Below are 6580 nucleotides of genomic sequence, written 5' to 3' on the forward strand. Positions count from 1 at the left end.
GTTGTTGCTACCCATTTCCTTCCTCCTTTCAAACAGAATTCTGATTGGGATTTTCCAAGAACTCAACTCACCTGAAATTCTAGGAAGGCCTTAATAGCCTCTTCCTAGGAACTGATTCAATTTGGTGATTTTCCAAGGTGGCTTCAAAGGGAACAGCCTGTAGCAATTGCAGCAGTCCCGATCCGAAGGTTAAGATGGACCAGGGTTCAAAAAGCAAAAATAAAAATAAAAATAAAAAGCAACGAAGCAGCTGGGTGTGGTGGCTCACGCCTGTAATCTCAGCACTTTGGGAGGCCAAGGCGAGTGGATCACCTGAGGTCAGAAGTTCGAGACCAGCCTGGCCAACAGGGGGAAACCCGGTCTCTACCAAAAATGCAAAAGTTACCTGGGCGTGGTGGCAGGCACCGGTAATCCCTCCTTACTTGGGAGGCTGAGGTGAGAGAATCGCTTGAACCTGAGAGGCGGAGGCTGCAGTGAGCTGAGATTGTGCCACTGCATTCCAGCCTGGGTGACAGAGTGAGACCCTGTCTCAAAACAAAAAAGCAACAAAGCTCATGCACCCATCATATCCTGAGTTTTCCTCTGATTGGATGGGCCCAGGCCACTAGCTCATGTTCGTAAAAAGTGAAGTAGGGGTTCCTCTTCAAAGAGACTTTCCTCCCCGTCTAATTAGGAATAAATAGTAACTTCTCTTAGAAGCGAAATGTATTCAAAGACCTGTGGTAACATTTAAAAATATCTGCCAGCTGTAATAAAGAAATCAATGTACTTTGTGTTCTTAGGTCCCACAATTTAGCCTAAAGATTTGCCCTGGCATGCTTATACTGGTCCAAGCAAGCATTAGGTCATAGCCCGTTCTCCTTCCTTATTTGAAGGTGTTTTTTTTTTTACCTTTCTCAGCATTCCACAAGTTACTTCCTCCTTCCTTTGTTCTCCTCGGCCTTTGCCTCTTTTAAAAAGTTCTAAGTTGCTAGCCAATCGGGACAAATACAGAATGTGAGGTCCCGTTCCAGCCAATGGAAATCGGAGACAGCAGCAGGGTGGATGCCTCAGGTTATAAATGACCCTGTCTCCTCTGTTGGGTGTACTCTCATGGCAAAACTGCTGGCGAGTGTGCCCTTTCTGCAGAAAGTAAAAATGGCCTTGCTGAGGAAATTAAATTTATGTTCAAGTGCTATTTCTTTATGGCACCAGGGAACAAGCATTCTATTTCTAAAGAAACATTTTTACATATAACATCGTGAACCAGTCACTGTGGCCAGGGAGAAGAGGTGTTTTGATTGGCAGGCCTGAGGGGGAGGGCCCTGGTGAACCCCTTTCAACTTAAGACGGTGGGAGAGAGATGGTGCACCTAAAGATAAGTGGGGGCTTTTGCAGGAATAGCAGGCAATGGATGCTGGAAATGTGAACAACTGTTTTCTACATGTGTCTCGCAGACTGTCATCTTTGTGTGTTTGCCTTTGCCTGGAATGCCCTTACCTTCAGCATTGCCCACCTAAATCTAAGCTGGCCTTTCAAGTCTCCCCATTTCCCCTTGCTCTGCGATTCCTCCACCCCAAGCTGGCTCAGGGCATCCCCGCTTCATTTCTTCATCTTCTTATTGGACCACAACACTTACTGTTGGGCCTTGGATTTGGGGTCACTTGGATTTATGTTGGTCTCACCTCTGAGGCTAGGCCTCCTTGGAGAGTACCAAGGCAGTCTTTACTGTTTTGGGGCCTTCCTGGGCCCCAGCCCAGCAAGTGGTGCCTGTCGTTGGAGACACTTGATACATTTTGTTTAACTGAATAGGCTACTTAAAGAGAACAAGCTGTTTTTAAGCCCCCTCAAATATTTCAGAAGCACTATTTACACACTTGAGAATGTGTTCCAGTCACTCTAGGCTATTCATTAGAATAGGTCCCTTAAGCAACTCTCCAAGTTGGGCTGAAGTAGCTGTTTTGCACTTAGGAAGGGTGATTGGAATCAACATTGCAGTCATGGTGTCTCCACCTCAGGCTGCTTCTTCAGCTTAACCAAACGAGTGTGTTCCCAAACTCAAGACTGATCAGGGCTTGGTGGGGGATTAACATTTATGTGGTTCTAGAAAGAGGACTCAACTGGGCCAAAGCAAACCTCTGTCAGTGCTCCTCCACCTCCCAAGCTAGTCTTCCCCATGACTTAGGGCTGTCTGCTTCCTCTGGTTCACTCCTCACCTCCATGCAAAAGACATCTCTTTTGTTTGCTAAATCCTCAGGTGAGGTGGAAAGCTTCTAAATTACCAGCAGGTGCTTGAATGACCTGAAAACCTCTTTATGAGGTGGTAGGTGGTGGTTATCCAGCCTGGCTTACACGCCTCCTTGTGAGATGGTCCTTTATATTTTTGAATACCTCTGATTATCAAAACATTCTTACACCAAACCACCACTGCTTTCCTATCGCTTCTGCCTTGTGTTGTGGAGTCATGCACAACATTGAGACAGGTCTCAGGTCTTTTGTGTGTGTGTGTGGAAGTGGGGAGAGAGAGAGAGAGAGAGAAAGACAGCTGGGAAGGCCTATAGTGATCAATCTAGGTCAATGGTTGTTAACAAGTTTTCTTTTTTTCAAGATATTCAGGAACAATAAACATATTTAGGGGACGCATTTTTCCCATTCACAGCAAAGATGGGACTTGATAGTTGGGTAAATGCATATTTGCATAATTCCCTTAGGTTAAGACCCACTGAAATGAAAAGGAACCAATACCAGAAAAATAGATATCTTCTATTATCTTCTATCTTAAACTAGGTTCAGGCCACAGTAGCCTACCACAATCTCATCTCCATATGCAAAATAACGTAAACCCAAGGAAAAATGAAGATACCAAGATGCACAACTACACCCCCTCCCCACCCCCACAAAAGGCCAATTACCTAGGTTTTCTATCTGTTGCTCCAAGGGCTGGGTTTGCTTTTCTTTTTTTAAAAAAGATCTTCTGAATGGGAAGATAGGCAGTCTGTTTTTAGTTCTACTGGTGGTTATTTTTATGATGTCAAACACCATGCCTATGCCTATAATTCTCAATATTTCAGCTTCAAAAGTGAAATTGTGTCTGATTCACCCTCTGAGAGATGAGAAAATTGTCACCTTTCCTTTTTACCTCTTGCTTTTTTGGTCTTCAGTTTTTGTCCCTATGTATTTTAGATGAATTATTATTGTTTTTACACTACATAGCTTTTCTTTCAAGAATTACATCTGTCAAGAGTCTTACCTCAAAGGCCCAGGCCCAGTTTCACAAGTGAATGGATTATTTCAAAGTTGCAAGGAGCAGATAATTCCTATGCTATTTAAATTATTTCAGAGCAAAAAAAAAAAAAAACAAAACAAAACAAAAGGAAATCATCGATTTAAAAAATTTTTTTTCTGGTGTTTAGATAATACATAGATAACATTTTTTATTTAAAAATTCAACAATATGATGGATAAACACAATGTGGTACATACGCACCATGAAATATTATTCAGCCTTACAAAAGAAAGAAATTCTCACACATGCCCCAACACAGATAAGGATTGAAAACATGATGCTAAGTAAAATAAGCCAGACACAAAAGCACAAACACTGTATGATTACACTTGTATGAGGTACCCAGAGTAGTTAAATTCACAGAGACATAAAGAAGAATATTGGTTGATGGGCCGGGCGTAGTGGGTCACGCCTGTAATCCCAACACTTTGGGGGACTGAGGTAGGGGGATCACAAAGTCAGGAGTTCGAGACCCGCTGACCAACATGGTGAAACCGCGTCTCTACTAAAACTACAAAAATTAGGTGGGCGTGGTGGCAGGTGCCTGTAATCCCAGCTACTCAAGAGGTTGAGGCAGGAGAATCGCTTGAACCTGGGAGGCAGAGGTTGCGGTGAGCCGAGATGGCGCCACTGCACTCTAGCCTGGGTAACAACAGAGCGAGACTCCGTCTCAAAAAACAAAAAAACAAAAACAAACAAACAAACAAAAAGAATATTGGTTGATGGGCTGAGGGGAGGGGGAATGGGGAGTTAGTGTTTAATGGGTATGAATTTCAGTTTGGGAAGATGAGAAAATTCTGGAGACAGATGGTGCTGATGGTTGCAAATCAATATGAATGCCATTGAAGGGTACACTTAAAAACAGCTAAAGTAGTAGATTTTGTTATGTATATGCCACCACGATACAAAAATTCAGCTATATAGGCTGGGCACGGTGGCTCACGCCTATAATCCCAGCACTTTGGGAGGCCAAGGTGGGCAGATCACCTGAGGTCAGGAGTTCGAGACCAGCCTGGCCAACATGGCAAAACCCCGTCTCTATTAAAAATACAAAAAAGCCAGCCATGGTGGTGTGTGCCTGTAATCCTAGCTACTTGGGAGGCTGAGGCAAGAGAATCGCTTGAACCCAGGAGGTAGAGGTTGCAATGAGCTGAGGTTGCGCCACTGCACTCCAGCCTGGGCTACAGAGCAGGACTCTGTCTTAAAAGAAAAAAAAAAAAAGCTATATAGAAGTATGTTGTTTCAAAGTGAAAATTCACCATCTTCCTCCTTTCACTCACCCATTTCTATTCCTCTCCCTAGAGGTAATAATTAATATAGATATACCAAAATTTATTTAATTAGGCTTTACTGAGGATATTAAGGTGTGTCTAGATGTTTGCATTGACAAATAATGCTGTAATGAACATCCTAAAAATAAACTTTGTGTAATATTGTTCCTGGACCAAACCGAGGGTTGGGCTGCTATTTCTCATGCCCAATAACGAGATGCAGATGAACTGGAGAGGAAGAGAGTTTTTATTTCTGTAACCAGTCACAGGGAGAAGACCTGGAAATTATCGCAAGATCAACTCAAAATTACAAAGTTTTCCAGAGCTTATATACCTTCTAAGCAATATGTCTACATGTAAGTGTGCATTCATCTAAAGACATAAGTGATTAACTTCTTTTATTTTTTTATGAGATGGAGACTCACTCTGTCACCCAGGGGGAAGTGCAGTGGCACGATTGCTGCTCACTGCAACCTCTGCCTCCTGGTTCAAGCGATTCTCTTGCCTCAGTCTCCCGAGTAGCTGGGATTACAGGCGTGCCCCACCACGCCCAGCTAATTCTTGTATTTTTAGTAGAGACGGGCTTTCACCACGTTGGTCAGGCTGGTCTCGAACTCCTGACCGCGTGATCCGCTGGCCTCGGCCTCCCAAAGTGCTGGGATTACAGGCGTGGGCCACTGTGCCCAGTAATTAACTTCTTTTAATCTGTAACTAAGGTCTGAGTCCTGAAGACCTTCCTCTGGAGACTCAGTAAATTTACTTAATCTAAATGGGTCTAGGTGCTGGGGTGATTACCCTTATCTTGTCTCTTGCTAAATCATGGAGGTTTGGGGAGTTCCCTCAGACCTCCAATAAACTTGTTTGTGGAGGCCTGGGGAGTTTCTTCAGACCCCCAGTAAAACTATTTTAGTCATAAATAGGTATTGTTAAGAATTCCTTCTTTATGGCCGGGCGCAGTGGCTCACGCCACCTGTAATCCCAGCACTTTGGGAGGCCGAGGTGGGTGGATCACATGAGGTCAGGAGATTGAGACCAGCCTGACCAATATGGTGAAACTTCATCTCTACTAAAAATACTAAAATTAGCCAGGTGTGATGGCGGGCACCTGTAGTCCCAGCTACTCGGGAGGCTGAGAGAGGAGAATCGCTTGAACTTGGGAGGTGGAGGCAGCAGTGAGCCAAGATGGTGCCACTGCACTCCAGTCTGGGTGACAGAGTGAGACTCCGTCTCAAAAAAAAAAAAAAAAATCCTTCATTATTTTGTCATGGTTTAAGGCCCAGGAAAGGCCTAGGCAAAACTCTTGGTGGGCTTTTGTTACATCTCAACCTTTGTAGAAGGGCACTGACTTTTAATATTTAACTTAACCGCTCAGTCAGTACTGAAACAGTTGTTATGGAGGCCTGTGTTAGTGAGACCTGGCCTGCCACAATACGTATACCCTCAATATACTGCGAGGTCAAAAGCTATGTGCATTTTATTAAGTAGGTTAGGTTTAAATTTTTAATTCATATAGTTCAAAATACCAGAAGTTCAAGAGATTACACAGTGAAAAGCCACCTCCCATCCTTTCCCCTAGGAACCTGGTTCCCCTCCTTAAAAGTGACCAGTTACATCCTTTTAAATATATATTCTAGTCATGTGCAAGGGAAACTGCTAAAAATACAAATGATACTGGTTTATGCACTTTAAATTTGATAGCTATTGCCAAATGGTCCTCCAAAGAGATTGTACCCATTTATACACCATCCATCAGCAATGTTTGAGAGTGCCTGTTTCTGCATTCCCTCATCAACACAGCATACGAACAAACTTTACTTCTTTGCTAATCTGATTGATGAAACATGGTTGTTTGGACGAACAGAGGCAAGATGGTGCACTTCCGGGTTCTTCTTCACCACCAACTCTTCACGTGTGCGTGAAAATGCAGCCAGCGCCCAGGAAGGTGCAGATCAACTGGGCATGCGCCAGGTGACGTCAATCCGAAGAGACCAAGATTTACCTGGTCGCACCTGCGGAACGCCCCCCGACACGCCCGTGCCCCGCC

Source organism: Piliocolobus tephrosceles, chromosome 12 (assembly GCF_002776525.5).
Source record: "Piliocolobus tephrosceles isolate RC106 chromosome 12, ASM277652v3, whole genome shotgun sequence".
Taxonomy (NCBI): Eukaryota; Metazoa; Chordata; class Mammalia; order Primates; family Cercopithecidae; genus Piliocolobus; species Piliocolobus tephrosceles.